We start from the raw sequence: 15,732 nt of genomic DNA, 5'->3' as shown, positions 1-15,732 counted from the left end.
GCATCAAGGAGTAATAGAGAAGAAATGGGGGGAGGATTTAATAAAAGGGAACCCTCAAACACCAGGATAATTCACCAACACCCTCCTGTAGTTTACATCTTTAGAAGACATCAGTGGTTGGTTTTATTTTATTTTATAAAGGGGTATGATTATGATTTTGCTCATGAATTTTCCATGGAATTACACTCTCAAGAGGAAGACATTGTCACTATTGTTTTGATAGGGTTGGCCATCTCTCTCAGCCCTGAAACCATAAGCAGAGTGACCACATTGCCTCTAGGAACTAGGTGGAGCAAATAATACAAGAAAGTAAGTGTCATAGCTAGGAAAAAATTCTTCCTTTCAAAAGAGAAGCATGTAGAAGATAAGAATGGAGTGAAAAGAGAAAGTTTACCTTACCCTTGGGATGAGGTAACTTACCATATCCTCAAGTACATATCTTGTGAAGGAATATTAAATGTGGTTTATGCCTACCACTTCAGGCTACTTCAGGAGCTAAGATTTAAGGCAGAATTACCTCTCTCTCAAAGACTTAAGTCTCCCCCACATCCTCCTATAGTCAATCATGGAGATGAGTCAGAAGCTGAGGGAATAAAAACACCAACATTTAGTTCACCATGGTCTCATCAAGTTAATAGTATTGGATTCTCTAAACCACTAGGGGATCCCTATCATATGGAACAAATTTGTGGACATGGATAGGGATATTTTCATAGAAAAACAAACCATCACACCAGGAGAGACTCCAGACTCTTGTATTGGAGGTAAATAAGGAAAAACAAAGGAAGAAGAAGGAGCAAAAATAGAGGAGGAAGAGGCACCAAGAATAGAAGAGGAAGAGAGAAAATTAGAGAAAAAATAGGTAGCAGAGATAGAGGAAGGAGAAGCATAGATGAAAGGAGAAGAGGGAGAGAAGAAAGGAGAAGAAAGAGTAAGCCCTGAGGAGAATTCTCATCCCCAAGGAGCAAAAGATATTGAACAAGAAGTAGTTGCAAAAAGAAAAAGAGAAGATATAAGATGATCAAGGTTTGTTATAGGAGAGACAGGGTTTGCTACAGGAGGGAAGAGTCTACTATAAGTAGGACAGGGGAAGCTACAAGAGCACAAGAAAGAGTTACACAAGGAAGCCACCACCTCAAAGGCAATTGGAAAATACCTAGCCCACAACCTAGCTTAGGGTCCTACTACAAATTTATTGGTGGAAGGATTATCCCTGAAAAGTTTGCAATCTCACTCCTCTATGAACTAGAGACAAAAAGAGGCAGAACCCACAGGTGGATGTAAATTTATAAATATAAGAATGTGGAAGATGTGGGTCTCATGGAAGAGAAGTTCATTGAAATGGGAAAAGAGTTAAGTGATTTGAGAATGAGGGAGTCTATGATGAAGGAGCAACTACAGGCAGAAAACACTAGGTTGAGAGAGAGGTGCATGGAAGGTCTCTCTATGGAAGCCCTCCAATGAAGGAAACCATTAATTTATTATGCTCTCTTTCTCAAAGAATAGTGGTTGTAGTTCCAAATCAAAAATCTATCACAATATGGATATTTTCCTTTTCAGGACTATAGGCATTTCATTGAATTTTGCAACCAGACTAACATGGAAGACAGGGGGAAATTAGCTGAATTTTATATGCATAATCTCACATTGACAAATCTGAATTTTTGGGATTCCAATTCAAGATTGGGGGATATGTAGTTGATGGCTTTAGCATCCTGGATGACTCATGAGGAGACAAGAGGTGGGGAGGTGAAAAAGGTAATGGAAAAGGAGGAGAAGGAACCATTTTATATCAAATCAGAGCTAATGAGCCCTAAGTCTATCACTAGCAATCATAGCCTCATATCCAATGATGTTGAATAGCACCCAAATACATTTCTACCCAGGAGAAATAGATTCTACACTTTGAAGGCACATTTAGGATGTTGGGAATAGAAAGTATGCAAGCCTTCTAGAGAATATGGCATGCCTTACCCCACAGCCTACAAATCATAGAATATAACTCTCTTGAAAGGCTAAGGAATTCCTTGGAGAGAACACCCTTGTAGAAGAGGATCATGCAGAGGATTAAAATTAGGTGGATAGGACTCAAACTTAGTCCACCCTTTCTGTTAGGCTTACAAGAAGGAAGAGATGGAGAAGAAGAGCAGAGGGAGTGGACAAAGATAGCAAGGAATGTAGGCTTTTACCCACAAGAGGGCACATCTGAGGATCCTTGGGATGTCAGGGAGGCCACTAGGGCTATGAAAGAGCTTCACTTGGATGACTTAGTTGCTTAGAGGATGAGAAACACATTTAGCAGGGGGGTGATGATGAGTCCCATCAATAGGCATATTTTGAAGATCATTATGCCATCCTCTAGCCTTAAAAATATCCTTCTCTAACATTAAGTCACTTTTTTTGTTATATTATGCTTAGTAAGAGGAGTAAAAGTTGTTTTTCATAGTATGTGGCCTCATGTGGTTTAACTGTAGGAAAAAGAAACATTTTTTAGGCTATTACAACTAGGGGCAAATCTAGGGGGGTTTTCCAACTCCTTAACTCCCTAAACTCATCTTGAGATCACAATATACTCCCTCAACAGTTCGAATTCATTGGAAACCGAGTGATTCCTAGTCCAAGTGAAGCTCAAGAGGGACAAGATCCACCATTTTTGAGATCGAGGAGGGAATCACTCATACTTTCAAGGGAGCTGCTTCAGCTTCCCTTTTGTATAAATAAAAAAGAAGAAAATCTCATTAAGATTCAATTTTTTTGTTCACCTAAGTGTAGCTATTGAGCTTAAAGCTTGACATTGTTACTTTAAACTTTTATGTGATGTATGAGGCCTGCACTTTCCGATAATGAGAAGTTGGATTTTAAGTTGCATCTAATTTAGTTTCAAAGGGATGAGACCCTTGGGTTTGGACCCAACCCAAAGGCTTTGTTCCCTATTTTTGTACCTATGTTTCTTCTTGATTCCAAGCAGTTCATAGTTTCTTACATTTCAGTAGAGATTAATCTATAAAAACCTATGGTTGCAACCTCTACATCACCTCTCTTATGGGAGAATGAGTGGAAGGATTCACAACCACAGTCCAAAAATATTGTGTTTATGATTTCTTGGAATTAGATTAGTGTTAGTTTTCTTGTTTTACATTTTCTTTCTGTAGCTTAGAAGTCAGTTTAGTGATTAGATCAATGTTATGGCATAAATTAGATGTTATTTAAATTCAACTCATTTTTCCTTCAAAAGTTATCTCATTTTATTAATGATAAATGGATGCATGCATGTGATTGATTGCAAGGTTGGGTTGATCTGTGGGGAAGGGAACCTTTACCACTTCCATCTTGATCTCTTTCATCTTCTCTTTCCACTTCCAAATTTTGTCCCAAAACCTTGTTTTATAAGTCATTTTTCCCAATATACTGAGAGCACTCATCCTAGTGCAAGACATGCCTCTGAGAGGTCATGAACTTGGCTAGGGGCTCAAGCCAACCTCCCTCCATTTTCTTCAACTTCTATCCACCTCTCCATACCCTCAAGACATCATTCTCACCTTCAAAATCCACTTGGATGCCCTACTGTAGCAGCCACCTATAGCTCCACTTTCCTTCATCAATTTTGATCCCCACTAAAACTTTGACTTAGTCTAGATGAATAGTGACCCCCAACTATGATTTAATGATCAGGGGAAGCTCCTCGACTACTCCAACCATTCCTTTTCTTCACTACAAAAACATAGTAGGGTTAGTTTTTTTCTTTTCACAAGCATGCTGCAAGTAGGTTATTGATTTACAAGCAAGTGTGAACTAGGTAAATGGAACATGCAATTCTGATTGGTAGTTTGATGAATTATGTAAGACAAAATAGTTTCCTTTATGCAAGTAGATTTGGTAGTTTGATGGATTTTGCAAGATAAAATAGATTTCTTTCTACAAGTAGATTAATCTTTGTCCTTTCATGAATTGATTATTTAGCATTTACAAGTTGAGTCAATGGCATTTCCACTTTCATAGCTAGAAGTAATTTCCAATTGTACCTTTACCAACAAGCTTTCATTCTAATCTAGTAGGAGGAATGGTCTCTAAGAACTTTTGATCTAATGTCATAACCCGGGGTGGCATGAGTTGAATCATATCTATTGTGCATATAGCATTGTCCCCTCTAAGTTTGTATGAACTCCGAGATGATAATTTGAGTTGAGGAGCCCTTCAGAGTTGCAACATTCTTAGTGAAATATCATAGCTCACCAAGGATCAGAGAAGGACTTCCAGAGGACTTGTGGGTGCACAACTTTGTACACACCCTAGGGACATTTTTGAAGGAATGGTACATACAGGAAGAGATAAGACGACATACCAGTGATTGGGATTGCATGGAAACTCAATTTATCAACGACTTTTCCTTCACTGACAGTGACAAAAGGATAAAAAATTCTTTGCAAGTCATTAAAATGTTTATTCGCACAGAAGGGAAGTTGGTGGAGGGTTGTATAGATCATAACACCATTGATAATATATATGAATCGAGATTCCATGAAGTCATAGCTTTCATAAATATATAACAGGAGCCGGATTGTTAAGTTATGGTATGTTCTATGCTTATAACAATTTACTTCTTTTTCTTATTATATTCCACGGATTAGCAATCACATATACATAAAGTAAAGTGCAGATAGAACATTAAACGATCGACAGAAAACAAGCCAAGACAAGAGACATAAGATGTGGCGGCTAGCCAAGGACAAACCCCACAATGTGTGGGGAAACCCTTTGATCAAATCTTCTTTTATCTTCATTAATTCAGCAGAGAGAAATAGTACAATAAATCTGATTCATATCAGTAGTAGCAAACCCTAGATCAGCAACATCAGCATTAGTGGCTTCATTATCAAACTAGGGCAGATGATATCTCACAAACCAACCGTCGGATTGACTTCATTCCACCACCAAAAGTTTCGGCTTCCAGAGGAGGTTCAAATGAACCTACAACGCAGTTCAGATGAGGAGATCTTCTAGGCCACGCAGGTCAATCTTTACTTCTGTAGTTGTAGCTTCAGTTTCAGCAGTTTCCGGCTTCAAACTAGGGCAGTCGATATCTTGCAAACCGTTCGTCGAATTGAATTCATTCCACCACAAAAAGTTGCGGCTTTCAGAGGAGGTTCAGATGAACCTACAACACAATTCCAAAGAGGAGATCTTCTAGGGCACGCAAGTCAATCTTTACTTCTGCAGTTGCAGCTTCAAATTTAGCAGTTTCCGACTTCAAACTAGGGCAGTCGATATCTTGCAAACCGTTCGTCGGATTGTCTTCATTCCACCACCAAAAGTTGCAGCTTTCAGAGGAGTTTCAGAACCTACAACACAGTTCCAAAGAGAAGATATTCTAGGCCACGCAAGTCAATCTTTACTTCTGCAGTTGCAACTTCAAATTCAATAGCTTCCGGCTTCACATGTGTGAGAGAGAGACCCATTTCAGCGCAGTAGAGAAGAGACTCATTTCTGCGTAGTAGAGAGAGAGAGATGTGATGAGATGAGTGAGTCCAAATGAGGAAATGTCTTCTTATATTTATACACAACGTTGGTGGGTGAATAGATGCGATTGTTGGGCTTCTGAGCCTACATGAGTTGTAGGTCAGCTTGATAATAATTCCATAATCAAAATATATTCATATCTCCATGAATACTTATCGGAATCTGATGATCTTTATATCAATCCTACACCTCTCGACGAGAGGAATCTAATAAAAATACTATCAGTCATGAATAAGATGACCCACATGAAGTTTTTCCCTGGTTGCCAATTTTAACACGGATGAAGATGAATTGGAGGAATTGAGACATCTAAAATTCAAGGAAGCTAAGAGGGAACAAAGTGTTGAAGGTGGGTCTGTAACCGATAGTCCACAACTACTACCTATGAAGTTGCGGAAACACAACATTGGCACTTATTAGAAGTCAAAGATAGCCTCGATTGGAGATTACTAGGATGAGCAAAGTATCAAGGAAATTTTTGATCTCCTAAGAGAATACGAAGACTTGTTCCCTTTGTATGTTGCAGAGCTTAAAGGTATTAAGGAAGAGTTAGGGGAGATGAAGATTGTGCTTAAAATTGATGTAAAGCCTGTGAAACATTAACCATATAGGCTAAACCCAAGATTCAAAGAGAAGGTGAAGAAGGAGATAGAAAAGATGTTGGCAGTAAGGCTTATCTTCCGAGTTGACAAGGATGAGTGGGTCATTACAATTTTTGTATAGAACAAAAAAGACGGTGAATAAATTTTGGTCTATGTGAATTACTGGAGTCTGATAAATGCCTGTGTTCATGATCCCTTCTCCACCCCTTTCAGCGATGAAGTTCTAGACAATGTGGCAGGAAACAAAGCTTACTCTTTTACAGATGGATTCTCTAGTTACCATCAAGTCTAGATTGTGGAGGAAGATAAGAATAAAACCACATTAAACACTAAATGGGGATCCTATGTGTACCATGTAACACATTTTGGACTCAAGAATGCGCCAACAATATTCTAAATAATTGTAATCCCTACCTTCAAGGATTATATTCAAAGGTTTCTAGAGGTTTACATGGATGACCGGACCATCTACAGTTTACTAAAAATGAATTCCAGTTTGCTCCAAGTGATGTTTGACTATTGTAGACAATTGGAGATCTCCCTAAACCTGAGAAAGTGCATATTCATTGTCCCTTTCAGAACACTTTTGGACAAATTCATCTATTTCTTGGAGTTCATCTCTGATTCTAGATATCCTTACACAATATGATGAAATGGTATCATAATTTGTCATCTTAAATATTCTTAGTTCATTCCTGAGGCTTGTTATTTGACCAATATTCTTGATTGTGAATAACTTGGAGAAAGCCTCATGCATTCCTTGGGCGGACTTTATGATGGATATGTATGGAATTAGGTTATCCTTAACTCCATCCACTATAAGGTTCATAGCCAAGATTTTGATTTCTCTAAACTTAGCTTTTTCTTCTTCACTTGATTCATCTGTAATCTTCTTGATTTTTTCTTGAACGAAATCTAAAACTTTGTTATTTTGAGAATGAGGTTTATCCTCTTTTTCCAAGCCCTGTATTTGAAGGCTCCTTCTAGTTTTTTTTCTCCCTTCATTGAATTTAATATAGTTCTTGTAGATAGTAAGCTTGACACTTTATATGGTCCCTTTTAATGAACTTTCCTTGACCTCTTTTTCCTCAATAGATATTTTAACATACCTTTTTATTTCTTCTTCACCTTAGCTATGATGCCATGTTAGAAAATAAAAAAGGCAAAAAGGTTTTCTCTGGTTGATAATTACTTGTGATATCTTTAAATTCTTATTATTTTTCTTATTTTCCTTTTTATCTTAGTTCATCTAGTAGTTACTAAATCCAAAGAACAAAGATCAATGACACTAGATATAGGCACTCAGCCAAGGTTAAAACCCCTATATAGGGGAAAACCTAGTCAAGAAATATTCCTTCAGTAATTCAAAATTAGATAGACTAAGACCCTAGACCAACAGACTTTCCTCCTCCACTAAGTCAACCCTCTAAGATTATTTAGTAGTCTCTTCTTTTCCAGCAACTTTAGCCCAACAACAATCCAAAAATTTGACTTCCCAACTACAAAAGTTTGACCCCCAGCAACAAAATTTCGGCCTCCCAGCTACTACAGAATTCCAACCCTCCAACAACACTCTATAACTTCACACGTGTGGGATAGGAGAGAGAAATTTCAGTTTTTATTGAAAGATGATATCCTCCTTTGCTATATTCTTCCTTCTCCCTTGAATTTTGCACTTTTCCTTGCCTAGAAGTTGTATATCGAACTTGTTGATGAGTGCTCCAAATGAAGTCGAGTTGTTGCCTTTATATAGTAGTTTTTACCCCTCACTTTAGGCTAACTTGTCCAGTTTGAGGCCACCTTAGTGCAGGAGGCCTAGTTGACCTATTTTACAAAAGAATAATTTTTTTCTTTGAAAAAATAAATCACAAGGGTTCTTTACATGATGAAATGGACAAGGACACTTCAAATAAACCCTAGAATCTTGTAATTGAGGCTTTTCCCTATAAATAATTGACCCAAGCATGAAACCCAAGCTTTAATAAGTCAATATCTTTAATAATAAAATTTCTTTTTCTTTTATTTTGACAAATACATTTCATAATGACTCAAATATAATTATGAAGATTGACACTAGTTACATTCTTCAACAAAAAGGGCGATGAAGAAATTCAAGTTTGTGTGGATTACCATAGTCTGAATAATGCCTGTGTTCATGATCCCTTCCCCACCCCTTTCAGCGATGAATTTCTAGAAACTGTGGCAGGAAACAAAGCTTACTCTTTTACAAATGGATTCTTTGGTTACCATCAAGTCTGTATTTTGGAGGAAGATAAGAAGAAAACCACATTCACCACTGGATAGGGATCCTATGCGTATCACATCATGCGTTTTGGACTCAAGAATTCACAAGCGATATTCTCAAGAATTGTAATCACTACCTTCACGGATTATATTCTCAGGTTTCTAGGGGTTTACATGGATGATCAGATCATCTATAGTTTACATAAAAACATTGAAGTTTGCTCCGAGTGATGTTTGACCATTGTAGATAGCTATAGATCTCCCTAAACCTGGAAAATTGCATATTCATTGTCCCTTTCAGAACACTTATGGGCCATATGGTCTGCAAAGAGGGAGTATGTGTTGATCCCGCTAAGGTTGTAGTGATCTTGAATATGGCCCCACCAACAAGTGTTAAACAATTGAGATCCACCCTTGGCCACACAGAATATTACAAGAGGTTCATCCACAAATATGCCTCAATCATTGCACCACTAGAGAATCTATTGAAGAAAGATGAAAGGTTCGCATGGTTAGATGAATGTGAAGTCACTTTCAATGTGATGAAGCAAGAAATAGAAAGTCCACCAATCCTAGTTTATCCAAATTTAAACAAGCAATTTCATGTTCATATTAGCGCATTGGGTATCACCTTGGGGGTCATCTTGGCTCAGCCTGGAGATGGAAATCTTGTTGAATCCATCTAATTTTCTAGAAAAAAATTGTCCATGGCAGAAAGTAATTATACCACGACTGAGAGTGAAGAACTTATGATGGTGTATTCGCTACAAAAGTTTCAACACTATCTTATGGGGAGTCCATTCAAATTCTTCATTGATCATTCTGCCTTGAAGTACTTGGTGAACAAGCATGTACTTGAAGGAAGGATTTGTAGATGGATTTTGTTGTTGTGGGAGTTCACATTTGAAGTAATCATCAAGATAGGAAGACTAAACGTGGGCCCTGATCACCTATCCTGGTTAGAGTCAGGTGAAGCCAGAGGGTTAGTAGATGATCAGTTTATAGATGCTGACCTGTTTCGAGTCGAATCCATACCAAACTACTTGGATGGCATTGCAATATTTCTAGCCATAAGTAAATTCCCAGAGAGGTACACAACAACACAACGAAGGCACATGGTGGTTCGCGCTGCAGATTACCAGTTGATCACAAGACAACTGTACAAGTTGGGCCTTGATCAAATATTGTGAAGGTGTGTTCTTGATCATGAGAGACAGGATGTATTGTGGGAATTTCATTCAGGAGTTGTGGGTGGGCATGTTGGTGGGAAGGCCACCATGAGGAAAGTGTTGCAAGTAGGACTCTGGTGGCCCACACTTTTCCGAGATGAAAAGGAGTATGCCAAGAGATGTGACGTTTGTCAAAGGGTTGGAAATCCATCGCACCAGATGAACTTCCTTTGCAACCAGTACGAGCATTCCAAGCCTTTGAGAAATGGGCAGTCAAATTTGTGGGACCTATTAACCCACTAGCGTATGACTCACACGCCAGATATATTATTACCGACACATAGTACCTTACCAGATAGGTTGAAGCTGCAACAATCAAAGATTGAAATGTAGACAATGTCGCTAGATTCATCTTCGAGAATATTATCACTCAATTTGGGTGCCCTTGAAGCCTCAATAGGGACCAGGGGACCCATTTCATTAATGAGATGGTCGCTTTATTATTTCAAAACTTTATGATACAAAACCATAAGAGCAGCCCATATCACCCTTAAGAAAATGGTATTGTGGAAGCTTTTAACAAAGTCTTAGAGAGGGGACTCACCAAGATATGCTCATCCAATAGAGATGATTGGGATGAACTAGTGCTAGCTACATTATGGGCTTATCGTACAACCTTCAAGCACTTACACAAGTATATGCCCTTCTAGCTATTGTATGGAAGAGAATTCGTACTACCTACCGAGTTTACCATCCCCATCCTTTTTACTGCGCACGCCACTCACATGACAGAGGATTAATCAATTCCAAAATGGTTGGAAGAACTCTGGGAGTTGGATGAAGCTAGGTTTCTAGTAGGCTCCCACAAAACTGTTGAAAAGTAGAGGCATAAAGCATGGCATGACAGGCACATCAAGCGAAAATATTTTACAGTTGGAGGACATGTTCTGTTATATGACAGTAAGTTCTTAAATTTTCCTGGAAAGATAAAAATGAATTGGTTAGGACCATTCATAGTTTTGAAAGTGAAAGAATCAAGAGTTTTCAAGCTCGCAAAATTGAATGGAGTCCTATTGCCTAGATGGGTGAATGGTGCACACCTAAAACCTTTCCACAACTCAACCAGTTCTACATCAAAATGATTTGATCTCTAGAAGGGGATCGTAGGTAGGTCTAGGTAGAGTCAATCAGTTCTTTTAGTCTATCAGTTGTGTTAGTTAATTTAGTTATTCAGTCATTCCAGTCAAATTTGGTCATGAATAAATTTTCGTTAGTTCTTTCAGTTGTGGAAGTAGCTTCACCCCTTCGCAACCATTTGTGGTCGGGGAGTTTCACATGTTAGTCATCATATCCGTAATATTTAGTAATAATTCCCTATGTCAGTTTGACTTTGGGCTAAATCTCTCCCCTAATATCCCTGGCACAATTTGTTCATCAACTTATAGGCACATAACATCATATCACCATAATTATCCATCATTCCCAACCTCCTTTTCTAGTTTTTGCGTCATCTGAGTCAAGTCCGTCTAGTCGTCATTATTGTTGCCATGGTTGGGATCAAGTAGGGAAAGTTACCATATTAATTAGTTAAGAGGTCAAATAAAAAACACCGTTTCAAGCCTTTCTATTTAATTTGCATGGAAATGATAAGCTTCTTAGTATCAAAAGTTGAGGTGGTCGAATTTCCAAGTCTAGAGTCTATATCAAATTTCCCTTGTTCCCAGCCCAGGTTCAAGCCTCCAATGTTTCTTTTGTATCACCGTCGCACTACATCCATGACAAAGACCATAATATTTATTCTGGACAATGAACCAGACTCAAGAATTACAAAAACCAAGCATCTCTATGGCGAGTACAATAAGGTTATGCTTGTAGAAAATTATCTCTCAGAATTGTTCCATTTTTTAGCACTCAAGCGGGAAGTCTACACAGAAGTTGTCACAAAATCTGATGAAAGCCAGTTGAAAAAAGTTAGAGAAGACTTCAGAGAACTACAGAGGTCGACACTACAAAATTTACAGGGTCTTCTAGTATTCAGCACTACGAGAGAAGCGATGCAATGCACAAAATTCCTCATCAACGGGATGCATGGAGGTTCTCTATGGATCGACAAGGAATACCCAAGCCATGCCATCGACATTCACAGACTCACAAAGCTGTTTGCCACTAGAGCCATAGTATCAATTGCATTTTAGAATACTTCTAAGCAGTGCAAGAAGACGAGTGATGACAATTACTACAACAGGTATGACACCCATCATGGTGATAAAGGTGCTCTGATAGAACAAATTAACAAGCCTAACATCAAATTCACCTGCTATATGATTTCTTGGAAGCTCATGCGACATTTCTCAAGAGGTGAATGCACATTGGATATTATCTCAGCCTCAAGGAAGTGATTCGCCGAGGAAACACTGACCCCAGTCATCAAGAAGCTTGAGACACACATGAAGTCCTTAAATGAAACTCTGGAGAATCTCAGGGCATCAGTAAGTCGTTTTCCTACCTTTTCTAAATTTCTTAGTTCAAGTCCACTTGTTTCTTTAACATATAGCCCTTTTATTTCTTCAATTCCTTTAGTGGGCCCTCACTCTCTTTTTGAACCCACAATTTTGAATATACGACCACTTACCACCAAACCACCATTGATCCCTAAGAAAAGGATCAAAAATACCTCTACCCAAGTTTTTTACCTTATCGATGAAGAACCCCAATCTCACACCACCACACCCATCACTAAAGAGAATCCACCTTCCACTTCCACCGCATCCCCAAGGTCGCACAATCCCTCACCTCAAACAACCTCCACCTCTGCCACCATCTCAGACATACTTCCATCTGGAACTCTAATCAGTACTGAAACAGAAATGGAAGTAGACTTCGTTATCCACTCAGTTACCGAAAATATAAATGGGACATTTATAACTCATCCTTTAAGAACAGAGTCTGCTCATACATTTATGTTGTCTTTACTACTTGAATCAGGCCCACTACTAATCATCGGTTAGTTTGTTTCCCCTGATAATCTGAATCTAGAAACCTTCCATGCATTGTCCCTACCCATTGATCCCACCCCCTCGTCACCACTGCACTCCACCCTAGTCCACATTAATTATCACACCATTGAACCCTCGTAGATAGAAGCATCACCCCAAGGGAAATATGAGAAATGAGTTACCAATGGAAAACCATTGCATATTTGGTTCCCTAAATCCTCAACTGTGACCCCTGATGACCTCCAGGGTTGGTCCTCAGCTCAACTGCTTGATTTCATTCAACTGGTTGCACGCGAAGTGGAGGAATTGCACAACGTTCTGGTAGCTAAATAGGAACAACAACAACATCATATTCTTTCCCTTATTGTAGAATGAGATCATATCCTCCAGGAGAAACATAATCTACAAAATCAAGTCGACCAAATTACTGCAAATTTCTAGATCTATGGCCCTCGGTCATAGAGTTAGTCACAAAAGCCTCGGAAGACTTATTGGCCTGCACTCTCTTGGAATGCTATGACCACATCAAATCAACCTGCACTGACTTCATGTTGACCAATAGGGAGCTCAAACGAAGTATTGTTGCCACTCAGAGGGCGCTACCAAATCTTGCTTCCCAGTATACCAATGTGATTGAGCAGAAAATCGCAGAAGTGGCTTGTCTAAAAGCCTCTATCATTCAGGCTATGGAGGAAGCCAAGGGACTCTTAGCACAAGTTCACGACTGGTCAGGCTACCTTGCAAGAAGAAATCAACTATTTTACCCCTTGTGTCAATAGGCCAATCAATTTTTCAACCAATCCATGGCCTCCAAGGACAAGACCCAGTGGAAGGAGATTTTGGCACAGGTGGATGCCCTCAAAACCCAAATCTAACAAATCGAGGATGAGTCGAGCAAGGCCAAGCACCTGCTCCGTGACCTTAAGCCACCAACATATGCTCACTTAGAGACACTACAATAGAACAACAAAGAGAGAGAAACTCAATGGAATACCCTCTTGATGACTCGCCCTGCCCACCCTACCGTTGAACTCACAACACAGTTTCTCGATCAAGCGAGCACTCTCACAAGCTCATGGCAGGTGACTCTCAATGAGTACATAAGGTTAAAAAATGAAACCATTGAGTCTGTTCCATAGTTGGGTCCTCCGTTTGAAGGAACCAAGCAAGGAGGAGAAGCACAAGAAGAAGCAATAGAACAATAGGAAGCAACAACAAAACCACCAACACCGACAAATGATTGACTCAGGGACGAGTCAATGGGATATGGTCAGGGTCTATTGGGTCCTTCGTTTTTAAAGTTAAGTTGTGACATGTTTTGAAGATTGACCACATTTTGATAGAGGTAACTATTGGGAAGTCACGGAGAAGACAACCAAAGAAGGAGAAGGGACTGGCCAAATAATAGTGGTTGCGGAGGACTGACTAGAGAAATCAGGACTCAAGCAGTCATATCTGAGCTGAAAGGAACACTTACAGATGAGGAAGCAGACACAATCGAGCAAAAAATGCACCCGAAATAGAGAAAAGGTAGAGCATCCAAGGTAGAAGTAGCAGCCCAAGCGAGCGCAGTGTTTAAGAAGGTCGAGGGGAAAAGCTAAGAGTGGGGAATCAAGAAGTACACTGAAACGCTGTCGTGGAGCCTATTCAACTTGCACTATTCCATCTTGCTCATCTTGTTATGTTAGTTTTTATTTTGTCAATGAGGCCTTCGAGCCTGATGTATTGTTGTAATATTGTTGAATCTAATGAAGAAGGAGTTACAGGGTTATATGAGAATCTTCATGTGTGACTTGATGTGGTCTTTTAAAAAATTTATTATGACTGCACATGCATAATATATTTTCTTCTTGAATTCTTGAGTTGCCATGATTACGCCTTTGATGTTCTAGTTCTGGGTTTACTGGGTGTTAATAACCTCCATGTGGTTTCTTCCAAAACTGGATTCCATCCCCTTAACTAAGTAAGGTCACAACATGCCTTGGGTGAGATACCTTATTCTTCCCGAATAGGGTGAAAATGTCGATGTTATGCTAGACTATGATGGAGCCTTTGTTGGCCTCTGTGCCTGAACCCAGGGTCTCAACCAATTCATCATTTTCCGCCAACATACACACACACACATATATCAAGCGCTTTGACGTCAATGACAACAATTTTTTCAACATCATCATGCATGGAACTTAAATCATGATGAATTCTACTCATACTTTAAACTTGTGGCTAGAAATACAGTGCTTTTGCCACAATATTAGCTTACCCCTTGTTTATGTTTTCAATATGAGAAGCCTCTCACTTATGGTAGATGGTTCCTTTGTTGTACCTTGTTGGAATCCCTCAAGAATTGGATTTGACACATTTTGACCTTTTTTTATGCTCAATCTTTTAATGATTTTCTCTTAATGGCCCAATTTTAAGGTACATGCATGCTTTAGTTTCCCTTACCTATCTAGGTAGAGGAAATTGTAGTCAATATTAATCTCAAAGGTCATAGTTCAGAAACCAAAGATGTAGTAATGACTTTATATGCACAAATGGCAAAATCTACTTGAAAATGGCTCATTTTATTCCATGCAAGAAGACTAGGACTGCAACAAATATAATTGCTTTATTCTTAAAAGAGGTAATTTGTTTGCACGGTTTATCCAAAAACATAACCTTAGATGGAAAAATCAAATTTATTGGTCACTTCTTAGGGACCATGTAGAAAAAATTTGGTTGTTAGATTGTAATTTAATATTGATATCATGTGCAAATTGATGAGTAAACTGAGGTAGTGAACAAAAGCCTTGGGAATATGTCAAGGTGTTTACTAGGACAAAGGCCAAGATAATGGGATTTAGTGTTAAGGTATGAAAAGTTTATGTTTTCCAATTTAGTGAATGAAGCTATAGGAGAGAGTGATTACCATATCATGAAGAAGAAGCCTAAACATCCTATGTTTTTGACAATTTTTAGTTTGCCATCATTAGCATTTAGCTAGACAATCTTTGCAAATATTACAATTTTGGATTGATAATTATTGTTTTTTAATATAGAAATTGATTCAACACCCTCAAATACTCTACTATAATCAGATTATGCAACATTAGCCTCTAATATCTACAATTCCATCAATTCAATGTGATTCTTAATAAATTTCAAGTCAAAATGCCAATTTCCCTTTCCATTATTTTAAATGACTAGAAAGAGCTAATTTGTGAC

This window comes from Pinus tabuliformis, chromosome 5_2 (genome assembly GCF_031772625.1).
Source record: "Pinus tabuliformis cultivar Carrire ecotype Pingquan chromosome 5_2, CPIR1, whole genome shotgun sequence".
NCBI classification, from domain to species: domain Eukaryota; kingdom Viridiplantae; phylum Streptophyta; class Pinopsida; order Pinales; family Pinaceae; genus Pinus; species Pinus tabuliformis.
Note: the sequence above shows the minus strand (reverse complement) of the source record.